Here is a 27,247-nt window from a genome sequence, read left to right on the forward strand (position 1 = left end):
CCCAGCCAATGCAAGCTGCAGAAAGTGATGCAGACTGGGCCACCACTTCCTGTAACTCCCATTGTCCAGGAAAGGAGAACCATAGCCACTGGGAAATGTGCAGCTCCATGCCTGCAGCTGCTCAGGTAAACAATCTATCTCACAGCCTGCCATTTGCTAACCTTGATGGACTGTGTCCAATCCACATACCGGAAGTTCTCTAGCCCGGCTTAAGGTATACTACACAGGACTCAAGTTTCACTAGATAAACTGAGGTCCAAACAGATATTCTTTGGGAACTACCTCCACGAAACAGCTTGACTATAAGTGCTGACTTTTTAACACTTTGCCAACGACACTATGCAGAAACTTGTGTCCCTCATATGGACCTAATCCCTGGCATCAAAAAATGTTTATCTGTCTTATTGGGAGTGGAGAGTATTGTATGTGTAGCATATGCATTCTGTTTGGGTGATTGTTAACAAATAGATATTAATATATTACAAAGGGGTTTTCCCAGAGCTCATAGATGGGTAAAGTTAGATGCCTTTCACCTGAAGCCCTAGGAACTGGGAAAGGGCGGGGGTGCCTAAATTAAAAGGATTACAGCTTAAGCAGTAGGAACTGGATACACATGGGTGCCCCTAAAGCAGGGGTGGCCAATAAGCAGCTCACAGGCCAAATGCAAGTTGCCAGGGTTAGCCCCTGGTAGGCTACCAAATTTTATATTTACCTGAGTTTACACAGTTATGGCCTCCCACAGTTCCCGTTGACTGCAGTTCAATGCTCCCACCAATGGGAGTTACAAGAAGTGGTGGCCTGTCCCACACTGGTGGATCTGCCCCACAACATCTATCCATCTTCTTTCTGGTCATAGTCTGCCATGCTAACCTGCCACCTTTCCCTTTATGGTAAGTTTCTCAAGATTATTTCTATCTCTATACCTGATATGACCACAATGAATAAGGGTATGTCTAGATTACATGCCTCTGCCGACAGAAGCATGTAAAATAGGCTACCCGACATAGTCAATGAAGCCGGGATTTAAATATCCCCGGCTTCATTAAATTAAAAATGGCCACCACGCTGTGCCGGCTCAGCTGATAGTCGGCACAGCGCGCGAGTCAAGACGCAGATCGGTCAACAAGGGAAGCCTTTGTTGACCACTCCTGTAAACTTTGTTTCATGAGGCATAAGAGAGCAGTCGACAAAGGCTTCCCTTGTCGACTGACCCGCATCTTGACTCATACGCTGTGCCGACGATCAGCTGAGCCAGCACAGCGCAGTGGCCATTTTTATTTTAATGAAGCAGGGAATATTTAAATCCCCGCTTCATTGACTATGTCGGGTAGCCTATTTTACATGCCTCTGTTGGCAGAGGCATCTAATCTAGACGTACCCTAAGTTTGCACTAGTTTATTTTTGACAGTACGATCTGCTTGTCTCCAGTAATATTTCTAACATAAACACGTGTCATCTTTTCCATCCAGGAGACAGGGAAAAGTCTGTTCAAACGCCACATCAAAAATACTTTAATTTATTCTTGTCCACAGCATTAATTTCCCACCATTCATATCTGTACTTTGATATGGAAAAAAATTAAGCTTTTTGCCAAAGAAACATTTTGCGATTCCATGGTGTTTCTAAACTTCAATAAAAAATTGCATGCCTAAGCAAGCCATTCCTAGTCTTCCTTTAATTTTTGTGGAACAGCCTCCATGACTATATATGTTAAAATGTCTGCATTTTATTTTTGCTCCTTTGAGAGATAGTCCATATTCCTTGCTAACTGTTTTAACAGATTCCAACATTCATTGGACTGCATCAGGCGTTGAAGCAAAGACCATCATGCCATCAATATATCTGAGGTCAGTTAAGAGGGGTCCACCAATAGAAATTCTAGTTCTTTCCATTTTGTCAAAACCTTTCTGAGCGTGTCTCATAATTAATTTGGCATACATGCTGAAAATGGTCTCTATCTCATTCTTTCCTATTGACATTTTTTCAGCAGCTCAAACACTGTCTCAGTTAACCATGGCATAGTCCCACATTGACACTTACCATTAATCCAGAATCTGTGTGATTTGCAATGTAAAAGCTAAATTTGGGGGGAGGGGTGGTTAAACCACACTATTTTGGCAATTTGACCATTACAAGAGAATGGTGCTGTCTGCAGCTGCTCAGACGTTGTAATCTTAGAATAAATCCTGGAGGAGATTAATTAGTGGACAGAGAGCTGGAGAGATTGTGAAACACAATTTACCATATGGTTCAGATGAGTCTCAGAAATAGCTCCACAACATTAGTGGTGTCTGTAATATTATGTATATTGTAATACAACTTATATAATCAATTAGCTATGTATAACTCCAAGCTATCAAAAATATTTGCAGTAAGAGTCTGTTAGAAATGTAAGCCCTTCACTGCAGAGATTATAATTCCTCTGATCCCATCCTTAGGCAAGAGAGTTTCTACTGTAATAATTTTAACTCTGTCATGCCATTTGGAGTGGATCAGAAGCATGAATATCAAGCTCACAGCAGACAGTTAAGAAGCAATGCTCAAATCACAGCCTGGTTGTAATACTATACTTAGATTTCACCAACAAAGTATCAAGCCTGAAATCCTCAAATACTACGAATATCTTTAATATGTAGTCACAGGCCAACACAGTCAGTTCCCAGGTACTCCTCTTACACCCAGACAAGCTGGCCTTTGTGATATATGATTCCTTACACCAAAAATCACATAATATTCAGGTTATTCCCAACCTGAAAGACTAGTCCCTTATCCCAGATCAAATCCACCTTGGATCCTACTCCAAAGACAACCCTTATAATTAATCTATAATAAATTAACTAAAGAAGTATTACGTAAGAAAAACAAATAATAATTTACAAGGTTAAAGCAGATAAACACACACACACACACGAGTGACAACCTTAGATCCCAAACAATAATAGACTCTTCTATTTGTCCTTTAGGGCAGTGGTTTTCAAACTTTCTTGGACCACAGCCCACCTTGCTCAATGCAGTCCTTTCCACAGACCATGAGCAACTAACCATGATGACAAAATGGGCACAGGAAAGGATGGAAGTATAAGGTCTGGCTGGGAGTCTGGGATGGAGGGTCTGGGGCAGGAGGGAGAGTTCAGGGGTATGTCTAGACTACATGCCTCTGCCAACAGAGGCATGTAAACTAGGCTACCCGACACAGTCAAAGAAGCCGGGATTTAAATATCCCCGGCTTCATTAAAATAAAAATGGCCACTGCGCTGTGCCGGCTCAGCTGATCGTCAGCACAGCATGCGAATCAAGACGTGGATCGGTTGACAGGGGAAGTCTTTGTCAACCACTCCCTTATGCCTCGTGATATTTAAATCCCAGCTTTATTGACTGTGTCGGGTAGCCTAGTTTACATGCCCCTGTCAGCAGAGGCTTGTAGTCTAGACATACCCCAGGAGTGGGATGAGGTGGGGGATCTGGAAGAGAAGGTGCAGAAGAGAGATGCAGGTGAGAGGGTATGGCCTAAGAAACAATTGACAAAACTAGACTGTAGACCTAAAACATACTATTTAGTACCTTGTATCATCACTTGAGTATATTGTGATATGGTACAAAACGCTGACATTTGTTATGTATTGCTCATATTAATTTCAAAGGCTACTATATGGACACTCAGAGGAAGAACTAAGCTCATAGAAAGATCTTGTAATATAAACATCACAGGAAAAAGGCTACTGAACCTCACTGCACAATTATCCAGTATTTCAGAACTTGTTCATTGGTCTTTTTGTTGAGCATGTGCCTAATACCATCTCTCTTATTTTGTTTGAATGCTAACAGTGTCATTCCATTGAACAAATTTATGTGAAATGTATTACTAGAGCTCTGGATCAGCACAGTGATTTTTGATAAACACATCTGCAATACTGAACAAAGTTAAGAATTGTCTACCATGATTCATGGCAGAAGAGCAGGGACTGGAAACAGAGATGCAATTCACCAACATTGGCTGCTTTTGACCTTTTTATTTATGCTTGTCATATATAATTAATGCCCCCAGTGAATTAACTTTCCCAGTAAGACTTGTGCAGATTTCTTGAATTAGTTTAATAGAAGTTGTGTCTGCCATGGATATATGTTGATGTGAGTTTAAAAGGAAAGCTAGAGGCAAGACCACAACTTCAAGGAAACACTATAGATTTTTACACAGACTGAAAGAAACTTGGTACTGACCCACAAGAATAAGAAAAAGGGAACAACCCTTCTAGGCAACCATATTATCTACTATCACTTTTCCTAGAATAAGTGCACTTAACACATACAACTGAAAGGTTAACTTGATGTTTAAATTGACCATCTGACATACAAAATGATAGTCTATTCTTAACCTAGAGATATGATTAGTCTAGAGATATGATTAGTCTTATTTTGGAATCAGTGTGTGCTAAAAGCCAAACTCTTAAAGTTTGTGTTTGGTGTCCTCATTTGCATGTACAATTACTGATTTGTTGGATGCACAAATGCCTTATCTGCTCACAGATATGGGTATTTAACTATCCAAATTGGAAATTGAGGTAATAGAATCAAGCTATCATTTATGTAAATAGAATTATTGCTGCTCTTTATTGTGTTTGAAGTATTTGTTTGAAGTAAGATTATAGTTTCCTTAATAGCTTCCTACACATAGAAGAGAGGTAAACACAGTTGAGTGTCTTGTGGGAATTCAAAACGGAGGACTCTAGTTAATTAGAATTAAAATAAACAGGGTATAGCCAAGAACTACAAGGAAATACAGCCAGATTTGCAATTATTGCTCTCAATTGTTGGCTTAGTTTTGTACCAAAAATAATTTGCACTTAGAATCCAAAACCCACAAAGTTGGAAGCTAGGCTGAACATTTGCCTATTAGAGTCAAGTTGAGTGGACTCTTACAGAATACTACTTTCCCAATAAATTGGGGAAATGAAATAAAATCAATAATTAAAGCCACCAGATACACAATGCATAGAATGAAGGATGAAAAAAATCACTTGCACTACTGTAATAAATAAAAGAGAGATGTGAGTTTTGTGGGCAACTGCGTGCCTAAATTGAACCAGAAGCACCATGGTGATGGAATTTATTTAGGATATTTTAATTGCCCAGATTCCTGGTGGATAACAAACAAAGGTGCCTTGTGAAGGGAGCTCTTAAAAGAGTGCATCCAACTAGACTAGAAGCTGTCCTGGATATTATTACTCATCAACAAAAGGGAAATGAACGGAGAATGAGAACAATGTGTAATAACAGACTGTTAGTATATAATTTACAAACAGAAAACCTATTAAATTCACTGAATACATTAGCTGTTAGGAATTCTTAGCCCAATTGTTATCATATGTAAAACAATAGGGGAATTCCACTGTACCTCTCATTGTTTAGGTCTCATTTGGAGTAGCACATTCAGCTTTCACCACCACATTGTTAATCAGCCATTGACAAACTGGCTCAGGAAAGAACAATAAAAACCATTAAACACTTTGAAACTAAGACCTATGAGGAAAGATTAATGCAACCTGGATATGTTCCGTCTGGCAAAAAGAAGAATCAAGGGAATTGTGATAACTGTCTACAAATACATTAATTAATGTAATAAAATGAACTGGGATCAATTATCTTTATAATAAGTGAGAAAAGAACAAATAGTAATGCACTTCATCTGCAACTAGGAAAAAATAGATTAAATAAAACTACATGGTTTAGCAATGGAGAAGGCTACCAGAGAAAGGTGTAATTCTATTATCCTTGCAGATATTCAAACCCAGAAAAGGTGCTCTGCCGTCAGAGATAACTAAATTAATCATATCATGATGAGGAGAGAGGGGGGACTCCTCAGAGGAACTCTTTTTTTCACTCTCACTCCCCATAGTTCTGTGATTACTATATTATAAATTACATTAGTGCTTGGATGGAATTCTTATTTTTATATTAACTGTGTTGTATTTTACTACATGTTAATTCAATCACTGATTGCTTCTTGTGAGCCATCATAAATTCTATGATCAAGACCCTTTATTAAATTAACAGTGTCCTATATTCAGGTAATGGCGTATTCATTGCTTTTGCTTTTGTTGCATTTTTAGAAGGTAGTGCTACAGAAGTTCTATATCTGACATCATCTTTAATTTCTAGTGAAAATGCAATAGCAAGACCAACTTTTCCTTGTAGCACTCTTTAATTTCTTTAAAGAATAGTGTTAGCTAATAACAAGCAAAAAAAGAAAATAAACCAATATTTTAGACCCTAAACAAAATTGTGAACAAGTACCTGTTGTAAAGATCTGTTCTGTGATGCCTATTTGTTCAAACTCTGTCACCAGAAACTTATTGCTATTATATGCAATATTTCTGGCACTATGTAATGGTATTAAAGTCTTTTCTGCTATAATATTATTTAATTCAATAAAATTTAATACGTACTCTCCAAAATCTAACTGCCAATTCATTCAGTTTAACATGATTTATAAACACATTTATAGTATTACCATCTGGTGACTACTCTTAGATTTACAAGTTACATTCTCATTTCTTTTTCAGAAATAGAAAAATAGAATGTGAGAATCAAAACAATTATTTAAAAAAATAATTACATAAGAAATACATAAGAATGGACATGCTGGGTTGGACCAAAAATCCATTTAGTATGGTATCCTGCCTTCTGAAAGAAACTGCTGAGCTACAGTTCATCTGCAAATTTGATACCATCATTTTAATATTAAACAAAGACTGTGACTGGATAGCCAAATACAAAAGCAGTTTCTCCTCTCTTGGGGTGTGTCTAGACTACAGGGTTTTGTCGACAAAAGTGGACTTTTGTCGACAAAACTATACCTACATCTATACTGCCACTGAGTTCTGTTGACATAACATCAACAGAACTCAGCAGTTTTGTCGACGGCTGTAAACCTCATTCTCTGAGGAATAACGCCTTTGTCTATACAGTTCTGTTGACAGAAGGTGTTATTGCTTCTATACTGTCCTTTCCGTCTACACTGTGGCTTGCTTTGTCAACAGAACTGGATGTAGTCTAGATGCTCTTTGTTGAAAGTATTTGTCAACCAAATTTCTTTCGACAAAAGCCTGTAGTCTAGATGTATCCTCTGTGTTCACACCTCCACATCAGCTGCTAGAAGTGGGCCTCATCCTCCCTGACTGAATTGATCTCGTTATCTCTAGTCTGATTTAGAGCAGGGATGGGGAAAGGCAGGCAGAGCTGGGGAATCTCTGGCTATTGAAGTTCCCAGACTTTCAATGCAAGGCCTGAGACTAATAGGGCTGCAGGGAGGTAGTCAGGGCAAAAAAAGGCACCAGGTCCACTCCCCCTTGCCAATGATAAATGGCCGTTTCAGACTGCAGTTTGCCCCTGTGGCAGGGGCTAGATGAAGACTGACAGTGGGTCACTGAGGCAAGATGGGTGAAGGGGGTTGCGGGTCCTTAAAGGAGAGGACCCCAGAGTGTGGGTGCACTGTGTCAGGGCAATACCCAGAGAGGAAGACACCACGGTCTGGGAAGGACGTGGATTCTAACATTAGATGGTGGAGAACAACAAGTAACAGTGGCTTCAGGGGATAATGGGTGAGACACTGGCTGGAAGGGTGTGCTCCAGAGCTGAAAACTAATTCCCAGAGTGTCTAGTTGGAGGAGCCCTTGGAGGTAAGTCGCACAGGGATAAAATTGACAAGTTTCTATCGAAAATTACTCTGAAAACCTTTAAAAGCAAGAAAGGCATCCTTTCAATAGATGCTCTAATCCAGCCTGTAAAGCTACATAATGAATGCTGGAGCATGGGTGTCAGTCTCTAAGTTTTAAAAATCTATAGGAAGGTTAATGTTCTCTAGAATTCTGTAAGATTCTCTTTATGTGTTATCTCAGAGCATCTTAATATTAGAGTATGTCTACACTACAGAGTTCGGTCAGAAAAATAGCTGTTTTTCTGACAAAACTTGAGGGACACCCACACTTCAATTGTGTGCTTCTGCAAGAAAATCAAAAGAAGAGGGTTTTTTCCAGCATTGGTAATCCTCATTCTATGAGGAAGAAGCCTTTTTGCAAAAGAGCTCTTTTGCAAAAAGGCGTGTGTGGACAAAGAAGGGGGAGTTCTTTTGGAAGAAGATGAAAGAGGAAAAAGCACAGATGCTCTAGTGGCCATTCCATCCATAGAAATCACAGCTTACATGTGAGAAAGCATCCATTCAGTCTGGATTTCGAAATAATGCTCTATTTCGAGACATCCCTTAACCCTTGTGGAACGAGGGTTACAGGGATGCCAGAATAGCGCGTCCATTATTTCAAAAAATATTTCAAAATAATGGGCATGTTTCAAAGATGCAGGGTAACTATATCCAAAGTAACTAAAAACTAATAAAGTATTTGAACCTGTCATTAGTGACATATCGCTACAGTATTCAAGAATTTCTGACACAAAGGAAATCCTGCCCTATTAAAATAAATGGCAAAAAGCCCATTGATTTCAGTAGAGTCCGAATTTCCCTTAGAAATTCCTTCAAAGTTTTTAATTTTTTACATGAAACAGGGTAAACTATAAACATTACTCTACAGATTATGCATATTAGCTTGGCCTATACACATTACTGCACCTGGCCACTTTTCAGATGTAAATGTCAAGAATGTAACATTTCCTCTTTATTGTATAATAGACTACAAGGTTATAGATTAACAAGTCTGATAAAACCACTGATGGTTTTGTGTTTCTGTGATATGCATGCAAAAATTTTTATAGTTCAATAAAACTGGGGACAGGTTTATAATGTGAGACTTCCCTGCTATAAAAGACAAAAAGAACAAATAGGAACACACATTTAAAAAGGAATTTATTAAAAGCCCTTGGAATCTAGAGAGATTATTTATACTAATGACACTTACAAGATATTAAAACACCTCTTTCACTAAATGAAAAGAATTGTGAAATGAATGTAACCCGCTGCTTATGAGAACCTCATTTCCTGAAATGGTGCTAACTTGTCTTTGATTAAATGGGAAAGTGTTTCAAGTCAGTGCCTGCATCAACAAGAACTTCTGAATCCAAGTAATAAAATACTGTATGATGTATGATTCTAAGGCATCTGCAGGTGTGGAAAATAAAGAGGGGAGATAGTAAATGAATTCATGAAAGGACTCTATTACTCTGTCTAACATCACTGATATGATCAATGTCTGAAATGTTTTCAAAGCTATTTCTGAACATCTATTATAGTTCTCACAATGCATCTTACAAATAAATATTAAAAACGTTTTAAAATATGCATTGACTTTATTGTATGAAGCCATGTACACATTCCACTAATATAACATTTGCTTTTGGTATACTTTTAGCTGCCCTTGCTATAATAAACACAGAGCCAGTATTCTGATATAGTAGCACACTGTTTTAAAATTTTGTAGTTCGTTACATTAAGACACATCCATATTAGGTGGTGAAAACAGAGGTGGTAATAATAACCCAAATGCAAGGTTTATGTATTCAACACCTCCAATATAAAAATTATTCTGGCACCAGTGGGTGAGTGATAATGCTAACCAGAAATGTTTCAATTCAGGAGTCCTATTAATTCAGGAGTTGTGTAAAGCTTGTCATAGTATCTGATTTTGAGATTATGGAATCATTCTGAGAACAATTATAGCTTGCTGAATGTATTAGACTCCCACAACTCCCTCAGAACAAAAAGTATATCACAGTTTGAAATGTTTATGAGAAACTGTAGACTAATGAAATGATAAAGATATTGTACTGTCAGTTTACTGTGGGTTTGTTGGAACACTGAAGATGCATTTGTTTTGTGTAGCTACCACTTAAATAGATTATAACTATATAAAGCTTATTAGGAAGGCCACAGTTTAGTCACAAGTGTTTTTTAGTAAAAGCCATAGACAGGTCACTACCAATAAACAAAAGTTCATTGCCTATGACCTGCTCTTGACTTACACTAAAAATACCTGTGATTAAATTGGGGAAGGAGAGTACCCTGGGCCAGTGGCAGCAGCTACTGGGGCTGCTGACCACAGCTGCTCTGGCCAGCTGGAGACTGTTGCCAGAAGGGGAGGGTAGTACAGCCAGTGGAATGTGACAACAGATCAGTATATGTGCACCTCACTTCTCTCAGAGTAGAAACTCAGGCATGTACATCTAACCTTATGTGTGCAGCTATTAATAAATGTGATGTAGTCCGCTGTTAATTAACTGTTAGGGTTATCTTCTTCCAAAGATCCTAGGGTGTGTCTAGACTACATGCCTCCTTCGACGGAGGCATGTAGATTAGCCAGATCGGAAGAGGGAAATGAAGCCGCGATTAAAATAATTGCGGCTTCATTTAAATTTAAATGGCTGCCCCGATCTGCCGATCAGCTGTTTGTCGGCAGATCGGGGGAGTCTGGACGCGATGCCCCGACAAAGAAGCCTTTCTTCATCGACACAGGTAAGCCTCGTGAAACCAGGTTTACCTGTGTCGATGAAGAAAGGCTTCTTTGTCGGGGCATCGCGTCCAGACTCCCCCGATCTGCCGACAAACAGCTGATCGGCAGATCGGGGCAGCCATTTAAATTTAAATGAAGCCGCGATTATTTTAATCGCGGCTTCATTTCCCTCTTCCGATCTGGCTAATCTACATGCCTCCGTCGAAGGAGGCATGTAGTCTAGACACACCCCTAGAGTTAAAACACATGGACCCAATTCTGAAATCCTCACTCTTGAAAGTAAACCTTACTCACAAAATTAGTTCTATTATTCTTCCCACATGATGAGACCATTTGATTCACTATTGACTACACAAATGTTTAAACATTTGCGGGCTCAGGATGTTATATTTGCCAAATACTTCTCCAATTTGACATCATATTAATTATTACAAAATTGTCACCTGATAATTCGTGGAACATGGAACGTAGGTGGTTCATACATACATTTAACAAAATGTAATGATCAGTTCTGCTTACAGTAGGCAAAACACATGAGATCAAGAAATTACCGATTCACTGATAAATATGTACAATGTGAATTCCACCTTTCTATTACCTCCTTTCCCTTCTCAGCTTTCCCACACAAAATTGTTGGATTTTAGTTCCCTGTGCTATCAAAGGTGGGAGGGGATGACATAGGCCTTTAGAGTTGACTCTTACTTCCCTATACAGTGGGGGGAGGACCTGTGACTACCCCACGTCTCCTCTGCCCAGTGCGGCCCCTGCTGTGTGTCCAGCCTAGGGATGTTATACTTTCCCCGCCCAATGTTATAGACAGGTTGGAGTGGGGTGGGGGAGGCTCTGTCCTTCTCCCACTGCATTTCCACTCCAGCATGTTCAGCCTTTCTCCCTGGCAGCTTGGCCTGAGTGGGGAGAGGGATAAAGGGTTGCCAACTTCTTGACCAAACAAAACCAAACACACTTGCCCTGACCCTTCTCTGAAGTCCTGCCCCACTCACTGCACCCCTTCTCACTGTCCCATACCCACTCTCTCATTTTCACCAGACGGGAGAAGCCTGGGAAGGATCCCTTTTCAACTGGGTGTTCAGTTGAAAAGGGTTACCTAGCAACCCTAGGCATATTTCTCATGTGGCTGTCTAAAGCTGGACATTCTTGGTTGTGGCCTCTGTGCTGTGCAGCAGCTGTCTGTGAGAATCTGAGTCAGGAGGCAGCAGCTGGCTGCTCCAAGCCCAGCTGCAGGGACAAGAGCTGCGTGAGCAAGAAACCTGCTGTCGGAGGCTGAGAGAAGACTCTGGCTTGATCCACTCCTTTTCCTGGCAGTCAGGTATGAGCTGGAGAAGTTCCTCCACCATCTCCCCAGCCAGGATCTCTGTCAGCTACTGCGATAGACAGAACAGCAACCCTGAGCAGCTAGAGGGAAAAGTGGCTGGTTCCACTCCTTCGTCCTCCTGCCTAACGCTGGTTGCTGGTGACATGGGTTGAGCATACTAGGGAGCAGGTGCTATGGGAGAAGAACAGAAGAGCTCTTAACCCAACCCCGCTGGCAGGTCAAGAACAAATGTGAAGGACTTGACCCTACATGCCCTCTCTCCCCCATACACATTGTTTATATTCTACTTTCTTTGTTTACTATTAATAGAAAACATTCTCCAAATAAGAATGGACCAAATCCTGTGATCTTTTCTCAGGCAATACATTTCTTTGACATCAGTAGTCCATTTTGATTTTGTGTGTCATAATAAACTGTCAGACTGATCAGGCAGCATGGTAGTCTCACTTAACGCATACTTCTGTACATCTCTTTTCTGAAAGCAGACTGACCTCAAGCTGGCTGTCACTAAATTGGATATAATGTTCATTGCTCAACAGCAAAATTGGTCAGAAGGGCAAAGTCACTGAAGATTAAAGATTAGTGGAATATAAAGAAGGCCTAGGTAACAGAGACGACCATAGAAAAATGGTGAGGTTCTCTGTAAAGAAATACAAAATGTGAAGTAGAGCTGAAAATACAAAGACTTTATACCTAGTCAGAGGCTATTGTTAATGATGTAATAATCATTAATTAGCTGCACATTAGTAGCAGTAAAGACCTTTGCTGACACTATAATTGTCTCATAATGAGGGCCATATGAAGGAATCAAACATCCATTCGCATTGAATTCCTTATGCTCTGTGTAGCTGTGTATCCATGTTCTCTTCTCTCCTCTGATGCAAATGAGCTGGGGTCACCCTTGACCAAAATAGTAACTATTCATTCAGAGAAGGAATCTTACCTTCCTCCTTCAAACACAATAGTCTGATCAACATTGAAGAGACTCACTTGGACATATCTGTTCTAGCCCACTATCTTCCAGTGTCAAACCTTCCGTTCATTATCAAACTCATATAAAAGCTACACAAAGGCCAACTACAGGGTCATTTAACTGAAGCTAATACTCTTGACCTGTCACAATCTAGATTTAGGCACTTTAGTGGTACCGATGGCTGATCATCCACTGTCAGTGGAGAGAGTGCAGCCAATCCATTCTCATCTTCCAGTACTTGAGGAGCATTTTACACTATTGATCATGAGTAATGATCTTAAGAGAGAGGGAAGGGATCCAGGATAAGGCAGTGAGATACACTGGAAATTAAGCCTTCAGTACTTAGTAAACTTCAACTGGTACAGAATGCTGCAGCACATCTCAGCAATGCAAGCTACCACAAGCACATTGAATCTTTCCTCCACTCACTATACCTAGAGAATACTGAATCAAAGTTTCCTGGACTCAGTCCTTATTTTCAAGGAGCTCTCTGGCCTAGGCCCAAAATATCTAAAAGACCAAGTAAAGCTTCAGGATGAAAACATAGCTGATAAATCTGCTCCTATGGCATACTAGAATTCTACACTAAGGCTGTGTCTACACTGGCAAGTTATTCCAGAAAATCAGCAGCTTTTCCGGAAAAACTTGCCAGCTGTCTACACTGGCCACTTGAATTTCCGGAAAAGCACTGACGATCTAATGTAAAATTATCAGTGCTTTTCCGGAAAAACTATGCTGCTCCCATTCGGGCAAAAGTCTTTTTCCAGAAAACTGTTCCAGAAAAGGGCCAGTGTAGACAGCACAGTACTGTTTTCCACAAAAAAGCTCCGATCGCGAAAATGACGATCGGGGCTTTTTTGCGGAAAAGCGCGTCTAGATTGGCCACGGACGCTTTTCCAGAAAAAGTGCTTTTCCGGAAAAGCATCCTACCAATCTAGATGCACTTTTCCGAAAATGCTTTTAACGGAAAACTTTTCCATTAAAAGCATTTCTGGAAAATCATGCCAGTGTAGATGTAGCCTAAGGCTATATGTACACTATGGAGTTTTTCCAGGATACTGGAGGTCTCCTGGAAAAACTTCAACACACCCAGGGAATGCGTCTCCTCTTCCAAAAAAAATGTCTGAAGCCCTGTAGTGTTCATTTTATGAGAAATAAGGGCTTTTCCGAATGAGGAGGTTTCTCCAACATTTGGCCCCGTGTAGATGAGCCAAATGTCGGAAAAGCCTCTTCCGAAAAAACCCCAGCAGTGTAGACATAGCCTAAGGTTAAAATTTGTCTATCTTGGAGACAAAACTTGCTCATGGGCTCATCCTAGATTGTAGAATGAACTCGCCTATGAACAAAAGACCATCAAAAACCTCACGTGTTTCTGTAATATAAATAGAGAGTGACAAATATATTTAAGAAAGCAAAACCTTAAAATCTTCCAAAAACACTTCAGTGAATGCAATTCTCTCCCAGGAGAGAGAATGAGAGAATGAACAACATATGCCAGATCATATTGCTCAGTGCATTACTAGAAGGCTACAGTAATGAATACAGTATAAGAACTTACATAGAGAAGAAAAAATAGAGCACCTCTGCTTGCTTTGCTAAAGAAAGTTATGTTTCACACGTCCATAGCACATATATGCTTATCATTTGTATGACTAAATGTTTACATTAAGAAAAATGACACAAGATAATATATGTAAAGTCATAAAAAGAGCACAATGTACAATGTGCTTCAGATGTATCTCCCAGAAGGGCAGCTACCCCTGCAGTGAGGCAGAATCACCAGACATAAGAGGGACCCATGAATAAAACAACATTATGTAATTTGTGCTTAAAGTACAGCAGTAAGGGGCTAGTCTGGCAAAGTCCTAAGTACCTCCTGCTAGATACTGTCAAGGAACTTCAAATCCCATGGAATTTCAATCAACACCTTGCAGAAGGTGCTAATAAGCTTGCAGGATGCTTCAAGACTTTTACTTCAGGAAAATGAGAAACAAGCTGAAGTTGGCCCGATTCAGGATCACTTAACCAATGTTGAGAATTAAGTCATGTACTTTGAGAACAGCTTCGAAGGAATAAGAAACCATTAAAACGGCATCATGCTGCTAGTGATATATACTAATATTATGAAGTCTTGGGCCCTGAAAGTTAGACCATGATGTAGTCCTCAAAGATGTTTCATAACATATTTTTGCCAGGGTTTGCTTAACATGAGTGAAAGCAAGTTGGTTGGTTAAGGAACATCTTAAATATATCAAACTGAATAATCAAAAGCCTGATATTGACCAACCAATGCAAGGAAGGAGGGCAGCAACTCCTCAGAGGATGTGGCACAGTTCTTGCACTCTATCCTTCCCAAGAATAGCACAAGGACTTCTCTGGACTTGTTCCTCTAGCAGTGCTGGCCACCTCAAAAGAGGCAAAAAGGAGGCAAGGATATTATCCTGCTTTCCACAGTGGCACTTAGAGCTGGTGAGTGACAGAATATTTAGTGGTTAGCCAGGACCTTGTGATAGAGGTTTAGTTCCCTTCACTTCCCCCGAATTGTTGTGTGACCTTTGGTGTGGTTTCTCTGTGCCTCAGTTCCCCATCTAGAAAATAGAGATAATAGAACTTTATTGACAAGCATGTTGAGAGGACAAATATGTTAAAGATTGTGATGCATTCAGATAATACAATAATGAGGTCAACGTAAGAAATACATAAGCTTGCAGCAGATTCTGCGGACTTATTGTGTAACATTTTGAATTCAAGTGCAACAGTAATGGAAGATAAAGTGAAGCCCAAAGTTAAAGAGGTCACAGTTTATGTCCTTGTGGGACAGAGCAACATGAATCCTCTCCCTGTGCACCTGTCTGTGGCAAACCTTCTGTGATTGCAATGCAAAATGACCCACTATAACTCCCAAGCAGTAAAAATCTAGCACACAGGAGGTTGCCCGCTGGGGTGAGAGAATCACAAAGCAGATCTGAGAACTTAGGTCACCTTGAGGTACAGGAAGTAAAAGAAGATTGGCCAAGAAAAGTCAAGGCATTTTATATAGCATTCATATTCCGTAATTTTTTAAAAAAAGTGTAATTTCCTGTTAATATTATATATTATATTCTATATGTCCAGAATGATGTATGGTACAAAGAGAAGGACTTTTTAATTTCTGTATCTGCAACACAATTCATTGCTAGGAAATGTCTCTTGAACCAGAATCATGAATAAGAACATAAGAACAGCATATTGGTTCAGACCAAAGGTCCATATAGCCCAGTATTCTGTTTTCTGATAGTTGTCAGTGCTAGGTGCCCTAGAAATAATGAACAGAAAAAGTAATTAAGTTATCCATCCCTGCTCTTTCCCCGCTTCTGACAAATAGAGACTAGGGACACTATCCTTGCCCATCCTGGATAGTAATCATTGATGGGTGTAACAGGGCAGCTGCCCTGTACTGGCCCTTTAAGAGCCAAACCCCAGCCTGGAGCAGGCCCGGGGAGTTCAGCCCAGCTGGGCGGCGTTGACCAATTAAGGCCCAGCTGGGAGCTATAAAAGGGAAGGGCTGCTTCAGCAAAGGGAGTGTGAGCCTGGCTGCTGAGGGAGCAGGACACTCTCTAGAGCTAGGGCAGGGTAGAGAGTCTGGCGGGGCCAGGGCGCTCGGACAGCCAGCGAACCGGCCAGCCTGCTAGGCCTGTGGCAAGGCCTGCTGGAGAGACACCAACCCCCGGAAGGGGGGCTCAGAGCGAGTGACTTGAGCACTGCCGGAGGGCAGTGTGGCGAAGAGAGCAGCGCGACTGGAAGATTCCAGAGGGGGAATGCCACGTGAGCGGGGGCCTGTGCGGGCGGAATGGACTGATTCTGGGGACAGATGATGGACCCCTGCTACGGTGGTGAGTGACCCCCTCACAATGGGCCTTTAACCCAGTTAAAGTTTTGGCCTTCATAACATCTTCTGGCAAGGAGTTCCACAAATTCACTGTGCATTATATAAAGTATTTCCTTTTGTTTGCTTTAAACATTCTACCTATTAATTTCATTTGGTGATCCCAGATTCTTGTGTTATGGGAAGGAGTAAACAATTTTTCTTTATTTACTTTCTCCAAACCAGTCATAATTTTATTGATTCCTATTGTATTCCTCCTTAGTCTCCTATTTTTCCATGATGAACAGTCCCAGTCTTATTAATCTGTCCTCATATGGCAGCTGTTCCCTAATCATTTTGTTGCCCTTTTCTGAGACTTTTCCAATGCCAATATATCCTTTTTGGAATTAGGCAACCACATCTGCATGCAGTATTCAAGATGTGGGCATAGAATGGATTTATATAGTAGATGTTTTCAGAGAACTATCCACAATGACCCCAAGATTTCTCTCTTGAGTGGTAACAGCTAATTTAGTCTCTGTCATTTTATACATATAGTTACGATTGTTTTCCACATGTATTACTTTTGAATTTATCAACACTGAATTTCATCTGCCATTTTGTTACATAGTCACTGAGTTCTGTGAGATCCTTTTGAAGCTCTTCATAGTCTGCTTTGGACTTAACTATATTGAACAGTTTTGTATCATTTGCAAATGTTGCCACCTCACTGTTTACCACTTTTTCCCCATCATTTATCAAAATGTTGAATGGGATTGGTCCCAGCATGGACCCTTGTGGGAAACCACTTGTTAATTCTCTTCATTTTGAAAACTGACAATTTATTCCTACCCTTTGTTTCCTATCTTTGTACTATGAGAACACCTTCCCTTTAATCCCATAGCAGCTTAGTTTTCTTAAGAGCTTTTGGTAAGGAACCCTGTCAAAGGCTTTCTGAGGCTTTGGAATATTTTGGGATAGCAGAGGTATCCCTAAATAGCTACCCTGCATCTTAACAAGCCACCTGTTATTTTGAAATATTTTTGAGATAATAGGCACACTATTTCAACATTCTGGTAATCCTTGTTCCATGAGGGCTAACGGATGTCTCAAAATAGCATGTTATTTCAAAATTTGGCAGTGTGTAGACATGCCAAATTTCAAAATAAGCTATTTCAAAATAAGATACACAATTTATGTAGTACATACCCTAAGTGTACTTTAGCCACTGGATTCCCCTTGTCCACATGATCATCCTGCCTTAAAAAATTCTAGTAGATTGGTGGGGCATGACATTCCTTTACAAACACCATGTTCACTCTTCCGCTACAAATTCTGTTTATGTATGTGTCTGACAATTCTGTTCTTTTCTATAGTTTCAACCAGTTTGCCCAATACTGAAGTTAGACTTTCTAGCCTGTAATTGCCAGGATCATCTCTGGAGCCCAGTTTATAAAGACTGGAATCACAGACTAGCTATCCTCCAGTCATTTGGTTTAGCACCTGAATTAAAGGATAGATTACAAACCACAGTTAGTAGTTCTGCAATTTCACATCTGAATATTTTCAGAACTCTTGAGTGAATAACATCTGGTTCTGGTGACTTATTACTGTTTATTTTAACCATTTGTTCCAAAACATCCTCTAATAACACCTCAATCTGGGAAAGTGTCAGATTTTTCACCTAAAAAGAATGACACAGGTTTGGGAATCTCATTCACATCCTCTGCCATGAAGACTGATGCAAAGAATTCATTTAGTTTCTACGTAATGAGAATTAAAGGCTCATTAGGGTTAACTAGCTCAAATTGCAAACAGTAATTACACCAATTTTGTGAACTTCTTTTAGGAGCTATAATGGTAAGTGGCATGCAGAAAAAAGAGCAAAGGAAAAATCCAAGAGGTATAAGTACTGTAACATGACAGAATGAGATGTACAAAGAAAATAAGAATTAGAACATTGAGGTGAACCAATTCAACTGATAGACAAGAGTTTGGCCTCTGAAGGAATTGTATGTTACATATAAATAGTAGTGTTTACCAAAGAAACGAGAATGCTTGAGGATGTCAACTTGCCATCAGAACTCAAAGGGTATTCTCTGCTCATGTCAATGGGAAATAAATGTGTGAGAACTACTATACAGTGCTAGAAATTCGTCTTTATAAATTCAAACTAGTAAGCCAAATTCTAGTTAAAGTCAAAGAGCAAAGGAAAATATTGCACCCTGATCTTAACTTTCACTCCTTGACAACTCAAGCAAATAATTCTGACCAAAGTCAAACCATCTTCAATGTGTTAGACTAGCATCTAAAACATCAGTACACCAGTTATTGAGAAGGATAAATCCCAAACAGAAAAAAGAAATAGACAGTTACAGATCCTTGCCCAAAACTAGCATAACATCAGCCTACCTTACCAAGATGAAATGTGCAAAACAGAGACAGATTCTTGCTAAATACAGAAGACCCCACAGCCTATAGATGGAAATGGACTGATACACAGTCTAAATGCAAAGAAAACAGACTGTACAGCTATGGTGACAGTAAAGAGATGGACACAGACACTTTCTATTATACAGTCTGAATTATGATCATGTGAGACAATACCTCATATTTAGGAATTATGAAAAATAAAAACTCATCAGAAAGTGATGAGAAACTGTCTGACTCTGGAAAAAGAAGAAAGATGGCATTATGCTACACAGTGATATGTCACCAGGTAAGAAATGAATAGTAATGGCAAGTAGACTCAGGATCAAATCCCAAACTTAGTGGCTGTGTCTAGACTGGCATGATTTTGCGGAAATACTTTTAACGGAAAAGTTTTTCCATTAAAAGTATTTCCGCAAAAGCACATCTAGATTGGCACTGCTTTTGAGCAAAAAGTGCTTTTGCGCAAAAGCATCCGTGGCCAGTCTAGACGCAATTTTGCACAAGAAAGCCTCGATCGCCATTTTAGCCATCGGGGCTTTTTGCGCAAAACAATTTTTCCCTGTCTACACTGGCCCTCTTGAGCAAGTATTCTTGCACAAGAGGGCTTTTTCCCGAGCGGGAGCGTGAAAGTATTTGCGCAAGAAGCACTGATTTTGTACATTACTCTTTTTGACATTACATTTTGTCAGTGCGGCCAGTGTAGACAGCTGGCATCTGCTTTTGTGCAAAATCTTGCCAGTCTAGATGCACCCAAGTGTGTAATGTATTTTGGTAGGTCATTTCTATTTGACTGACAAACAGTCTTGTGTTTTCTTTTGTTTGTTTTACGTATTTGTATAGATTGCCATCAGTGACTTGAACTGAAAGTGAGAGAAGGAATGAGAAAAATTGTTATGGGATGTATTGAAGGGAATAACAACAACGTTAGAGTGTGACAGAGTTAGGCCAGATGTCTAGAGGAAGGTGATAATGGTGAAATAAAGACCCAGGTTAAATAAATCCCTGTTGCCAGAGTGAACCAGCAAGGGCTAATCCAGAACCTGAAGGAATCTGCTAGAATCAATCAGGCCAATTAAGAACAAGTTGAGACAGGTTAAAAGGTCCTCTTCTGTTAGCTCAGTGTGTGGGAGTTGAGGAGAGAAGGAGCTATGGAGAATTTGGGAGGAGGAATCACAAGCAAGTACCAGAAAGAAGAGCCTTCACTAAGGGAAGTACTGGAGAAATTAATGGGGAAGTTGAGCAGAAATTCATACTTGTCATGCAACTGATATAGGTTGGACCTCCAAGGTCTGGCACCTTGGGACCTGAGTCATCCTACACCAGGGAGTTTGCTGAACCAGAGGAGTTCAATTTCCCCTACCCTGCTGTCTCCACTGCCACTGGAGTTCCCAGAAGTTCCCCAGCCCAGGGTGGCCCAGCTACCACCAACCCCATGCAGCTGCAGCCAGCTCCAAAGGTTCCTCAGTGTTCCCTGGCTCTGGGCCACCCATCTGCCACTGGCCCTGCTGCTATGATCTGGCCCCACTGCCACCTGGGTTTCCCTAGGGTGCCCTGGCAGGGCAGCCACCAGGGATTCCCTAGCCAGTGCCCCCAGGCTACTGCCTGGCCCTGCTGCCACCGGAGGTTTCCCAGTCAGGTCTACCCAGCCATCACAGCTCTGCTGCCACCAGGGGATTTCCAGGATTCCCCTGACCCAAGTTCCCCTCCCCACCTCCTCCTCATTTTAGTATTCGAAAGAGAGTGGCTCTGGTACACAGGTTTGTCCTACTCTCCGAGGAGTCACAGAGACTATGAAGATTGGTTTCCCCTCCCTTTCCCTTGCTGGCTAATGATGAGAGTAGCTCAACAAACAGCAAGCTGGTGTCTAAATTAAGAGCTGCTGTGAGCCTCTGAGGCAAGTAATCCCCCTGAAAATGCAAGACCCACAAGGGTTGAGGAGGAGATTTGTCACAATAGGTAACACCAACGTTAATTCATTCTGCAAGCTACAGAAGTAAGTAACATATGTACTTTCCTGGCATTTTGTAAATAGTTTGAATTGCCAACCTAAAAAAGCAGGAATGCAGAGAAGCTAACCACAAACAAGAATACTGCTATTCATCTGTCTAGGTTCTTTTACAGTATCTACCACGGCAGTGTCTGAATATCCTTTATTAGAAGCTGATGCTCTTAGGAAAATGTTAAATACTGACATTGTATCCTTGGCTATTATTTTTGAAACAGAGACTAACCAAGAAGGAAAAGGTCACAAAAAACAACAATGATCAGGACAAGCAATTGAATAAAAGACAGGCAAACACAAGGATGGATTTAAGCAGCCTGCCACAACTTTCTTAACTTAACAATAGGATATGGGTGCCCAAGGTCCTCCCTTCCCACATACCAGCCATTTAACTTGGTCCTGTATGGCATTACCAAGGATTCCATCATATAACCAATAGACCCTATCACTCAGCTCATATGAGTACAAGGTACTAAGGGGCACCTCTGACTGTGTAGATTTCAAGGCTCATCTCCACTTTACAATCAGAATCTATATCAGTCCTATCCCAGACACCAGCCATAAGTTGCAACAAAGCTTCCCATCTTATTTCCTTTAATTAAAATTCCTATTCTTAGGCAATGATTAGCTCTGATTGCCATCATCTTTTTCATTGGAGTAGATAAATGTTGCAATCTGATATTGTTGTAGAGCAGAGGAAAGGAAAGCAAATGTGTAGTACAAGACGTTATTGCTGCCACATTTAAAATAGCCATGTGGTAGTGTAGCTGGAAGATCTGTGCAAAGTACATTTTGAGGTATGAAACAGGTACTGTAATTACGTGGCAAACATTTTTACAGGGGATGTAATACAACTCTCAAGCATACATGATGTGGAAGTCATAATAGCTTAGCTTTAATGACTTAAGAGCTGTGAGCCGGGATATTACTTGGGTTCATGTTGTGTATCACTTCAATACACTTTGATCATTTTTCTTCATTTCAGAACTAGATTTTTTTCTTTATATGGAAGCTTGATCATGGGTCTTAATTCCAAAAGGCTTCATCTTTTCTAATCAAACTGCTGCCAATATATGCTGTATTCACACAGTTAAAACTATACACTGAGTAACGCCTACTGCATGTACAAACTTAAGTCACAGGCATAGTTTAAAAAGCTGTCAGAGGTCAGCTTTTCACAGTGATGAAGTACTCTTTTTGACATACTGTAGGGCCCTCTGTAAATGTCTCTGTACTACCTATTTCAAAGTGATTTGATGCTGCTCAGTGAAGCACGAATCTGAAACTTTGGATCCTGCTCATAAAGGAACTCTACAAATTCTGTTCAACGACTCATCTATCTTGAACTATTCAGCTGTGGTGTGGTTTCTTTCAACTGCTTTCAGCAAACTCTTACAATACATTTTGGCAGTCAACCATCGACATACACAGCATTTATTCTGTACAGGAGATAGAATATGGAGACAATGTAGGGATGTTTAATGCAAAATAAATGTGTGTCATAACCAAATATTTTGCTATAAGCTAAAACCCATATGATTGTTACAAACTATAGGCAATACATAGCACAACAAATAGTATTTCCCAAGTAAAAGAGGCAGTGAAGATCTGATTCTAAATTCCCTGAGAGCTTATCTACACAGGGAGTTATTCGGAAATATTTATTGCTGACTAATTCCATTGTGGAAGTAGATTAATTCCACATGTGCGCACATGTTTCAGAATAGGAATGTTTTATTCAGAATTTGATTAATCAGGAACACGCATTCTACCATATTCTGCATTGTCATATTTAGACAAATCCTACGTTGGCCATGGACAACCTAGGCTGTTGAGTGGGCCTCATGAGTGGCCCTTCACCTCAATGGACCACAAGATTGCTGTAAACAAATTGGTCTCCTGGGTTAGGGAAGTTATGCCAACTGTATTTATGTACCCAGTGGTGGTGTAGTGATTGAACCGTAGCAACGCTTTTATTGGATGCAGAGGGAGCACACAGCTCTCAGTCAGCATTGTGTGCAGCCACCATGCACTTTGCTTCACATGTCCTTGCTTTACATATGTCTCCCTTTAGAAATACCAGTAGAAAAAACACTACGCAGAATGAAACCAGTGGAATCTGGCAGCCCTGTGTGGGCAATGGTAAACAAAATGTCTCATGAACCACACACAGAACCCCAATTGGCTATATGTAGTGCTCAGTCCGAAAGTTGCTCTCCACTGCCCTAAATCTACTTTATACTACTCTAGTAGTAGAAAGGGTACTTAAAGTGTAACATCCACTTGCTGTTTAATATTTTGGTTTATTAAATTTGTTCCTACAACTGTGCTAGTGTTTAATAAACTGTCATAATGCAAAGAAAATATTAATGAGCAATTGTTTTTATTCACAAATCAATAAGAAAGGATTGTGAATAGCCTAAACTACAACTTATCTTTAATTATTTTTTCCAAAATCTCATGCAACTGTACCAGCAGTATCTTTTTTTATCTGTCCATTAAGAATTTTTGCATGTTCTATTTTTGCTATGGAATTGTTCTATGGCTTATTTTTACAGCAATTTCAGTTCACAATAGTTAACATGCAATATAAATTCTCTTTCAAGAATGTTTTCTTTTTGGGATGCTCCACAGATTGAACATCACTAAAGCCCTATCATGTATGCATAGTGTTCTCTTCTATCATAAAATACATGAGATCTATAATTTCACTTTGATGCATAGCTGTAGAAGTACTAAGATTAAAAAGCCTTGAGGTGATGCTGAGTTCATTATAGGAAGCTGGCATGGCTTTTTCCACTGGATAAAAGAAATTTAATTATTGGTGTCTATAGGAGACAGTTGTGTCTACTTTGAATGTTATGATTTTTTTTATAACCTCACTAGTTATAATTTCTGAGCTGTGATTTCTCCCCAAGTGGAACTCGTACTTCAGTCAAGCTTTTCCGCAAGAATTCATCTTAACAGAAATGTCTTTTCTTTATTTCCTTATCATAAAAATAAATATTAATCTGTTGCTTGAAAGGCTTCTGAAGCCTGATGGCAGATTTTTCAAAGGTCTTCTTATTTATTTGAAATTTTCAACAAAATGTGTTTATGATGTTGTTCACTGAATCTGTGGCTAATGTAGAGAAAGTTAGAATCCAGATTTCTGTGGAATTTTGATTTGATTTATGCTGTTCACAGAGCTCTTTATCCTAATGATCTTGCAGCTTTTTAAAATGGATGTTCATAGTGGTGTTTTTTGTTTGTTTTTGCTCTTGATGTATCAAGCATAGTCAACATACACCTGCCGGCAAACTGCCTGATAAATTAAATGTAAAGAAATATGTAATCTGATAATCTATTCTTCCCAAAAGAAGCAGACTGACTTTATGATATATACTTTTAACATACTCTGCCTCTCATGAATAAACACAAACACCCATCAAGAAAAAACTAAATAAAGGGTTGATGTTCAGAAATTAACTATAAAGTTTCTTCCCAAACTATAGAGGAAACGAGTGTCAATGCATTTCATTTTAGACTGTGCTAAGAGTATGCTTTCCTTTTCTGTAGCACCTTCTGAGGGCATCAAAGTATTCCTGGGGCTTGGTTTATTAATGATTTAGGTGTTTTAAATAGGGATGAATTTAAGCATGTGTTTACGTTTAAACGCAATGCTTTGATTTGTGACTTTGTGTGTAATACATACATTGATCAGATTTAAGTTATCGTAGATATGTAATTCAGGAATTGAACTGTGATTATCAGAATGACATTTAAACAAAGGGAGCTCTTCTACCATGTTCTTGCTATATGCATGAATAGAATCTGCCAAAACTTCACAGCTATGTGTCTGATCTTATAACCCGATGCAGGCAAAATGCCAGTTATCTTTAAATGGTGTTTTGCTTGCACAGGACTTTAGAATCAGGCTTTTATGAGTTTGTGATGGTTGGCAAACTGTAATGAATTGTGTTAGTCAAATTGTATATATACTAAACAATGTTAGAAAAATGAATATTATACGAAATTATAAAGGAGATTTGCTTTTGTATGTGTCCCTGATGTCGTAGCAATCCAAAACTTAGCTGGAAAAGCTTCAGAGTTGCATAAAACATGAAACCTGCTTATGTGTCTTCCTTTGTAAAATTTTAGTCTGCATAAATAGCCAGGTAAAACAGAATGTCAGGAGGGATTTGTTAACTAGCAAGCAAAATTCCCAGGCTAGAAAAATGGAATAGTCAAATGAAACCAACTGGATGTAGACAGAGGGATGAATAGTATTGAATAGACAATACAAGAGATAAATAATACTGTTAGTAGGGCAAGTAAAAAATATATTGGTTTAGGTTAGTTATTGCTATTTATGCATAACTGTTTAGTTGGGGATTTCAAATGAATAGCTACACACAAAGTAACTGAATAGTGTGTAAAGTTAGAGAATGGGATATCAGAGAGAGTGCCTGACAGTAGGAAAGTGGAGAAGATATAGGAGAAGTATACAGAGACAATAGTTTGTGTAAAAAAAAAAAAAAAAAAAAAAAAAAAAAAAAAAAATCACCATTATCCCCAGGAAAGGTAACTTGATCAATTTATTTTCTTGCTTCCATGCTTTTTTGGGGGGGAGGAGGGGCAGGGGTGGTTGTCATGTCTGTGTTATTCAGAATGGTATTAGCATTGTCTTTAAAATGTACAAAAATAAATGCCACAAACTGTTTAATCCTAGAGTAGAGTGGATCTCATTCATCATTCAACAGGATGTTCTAAATATTCCCAAAACTTTAGGCATCAAAGACTGGGAAACCCAATCTTAACAGGTGTTCACTGAGGTCTACATTCATTCTTGGCATAACTTCATTGGCTTTTATAGGATGAAATTAGCTGTAAGTTTGTCTTGGTGTAAATTCCAAGGAGAGAGAGTAAAGAGAAGCTACACTGATAATTTGAGTATATTTTAATTTCTTAATTATTTAAGTCACATTGCTGCACAATAGCGCACAATGATACTAACCTTGGTATGTTAGATATGAGTGTAATGGTATCCTGATATTAGTGAACTACATTACAAATGAGTATCACATACTATTATTTTAGTGTACTTATAAAACCTATTTGTTAATGGAAATTGAGGTTCAGATTTCCCAGTCTCCTGCTCAAATCAGACCCAATTGACGACTTAGGCTGTGGCTTTGGACAGCCAATCTCCTAAGATAGCATCCGTCAACCTTTCAATTCTTCTGTGCCCCTTTCTGATTTGTTTTGTGTACCCCAATTTTTATCTTTCCTACAACTGCTCGCTTAAAAAATAGACATAAACATACAAAAGTGCCACAGTACACTATTACTGTACACACAGTACACTATTGCTTGTTTCACATTCTTACCATATAATTATAAAATAAATTATTTTGAATATAAATAGTGTACTTACCTTTCATTATATAGAGTGGTACATACATCTCTCACAGGTGTAGCAGCTTGGAGTCAGCTGAGCCCACATTAGTTCAGTTTGCTGTCCAGAATGGGGTTTGTCAACCTCATGACACCAGTTTATGCAGTAATGCAACTTCTGTTCATCTTAATAATAAAGTGCAGAAAAAGTGACCCCAATTGTCAAATCTCTCAGCATTCTGTTACACATGCAGCTGCACCATTCGCAAGTCATGTTCCACATTCTAGAACAGACAGGGGAGTCTTTGACGGCAGACAAAGGGAGCCGGTGGTGTACTTCCATGAACACGGGGACTACAGTTAGGGTACTATGACATGGAGGATCCTTGAACTAGAGTTGGGCAAAACTTTACTCTCAAAACCTTTTTTGGATGGTGAGGGGGAGTTGACTTGTCAACACCAAAAAGTCAGAAAAAAATTGAGGAGAAATCATTATCAAGATTAAAGACAGTATAGGGGAAGAAAAGGTCTGAATCCAGATGGAGGCTGGTGCTAAAGAAGATATGGGTAAAAAATGAGACCTATCAATAGAAGAGGGGAAGTCCTTAGAATATGAGGTACATATTTTAAGGGACTGGATAAAATCAGGAAGATTCAGAGGAAGCAAAGACCAGAGAAGAGCATGAACCCAGGCCAGGGAATGAAGGAATATTTAATATTCTTATGAATTAAGGCAATTTTAATTGAAAGAAAGATGAACATTACTTGAAGCAATAAATGGAGAGAAGCAGAGAATGGTGGGGGAGTTAATGATACTGGAACAGGGGGAATG

At 39.5% G+C, this 27,247-nt stretch overlaps 1 long non-coding RNA gene across 1 annotated transcript in view; it reads right to left on the minus strand.

The window, feature by feature from the left end:
* Positions 1-26,629, minus strand: part of LOC142827586 (uncharacterized) — a 51,887-nt gene extending 25,258 nt beyond the window's left edge. Inside the window, exon 1 of the long non-coding RNA XR_012902265.1 lies at positions 26,456-26,629. This is a non-coding gene — a long non-coding RNA (uncharacterized LOC142827586). The remainder of the gene's footprint in view (positions 1-26,455) is intronic.
* Positions 26,630-27,247: the final 618 nt, after the last annotated feature.

The sequence above is a fragment of the Pelodiscus sinensis genome, chromosome 3 (genome assembly GCF_049634645.1).
Source record: "Pelodiscus sinensis isolate JC-2024 chromosome 3, ASM4963464v1, whole genome shotgun sequence".
NCBI lineage: Eukaryota > Metazoa > Chordata > Testudines > Trionychidae > Pelodiscus > Pelodiscus sinensis.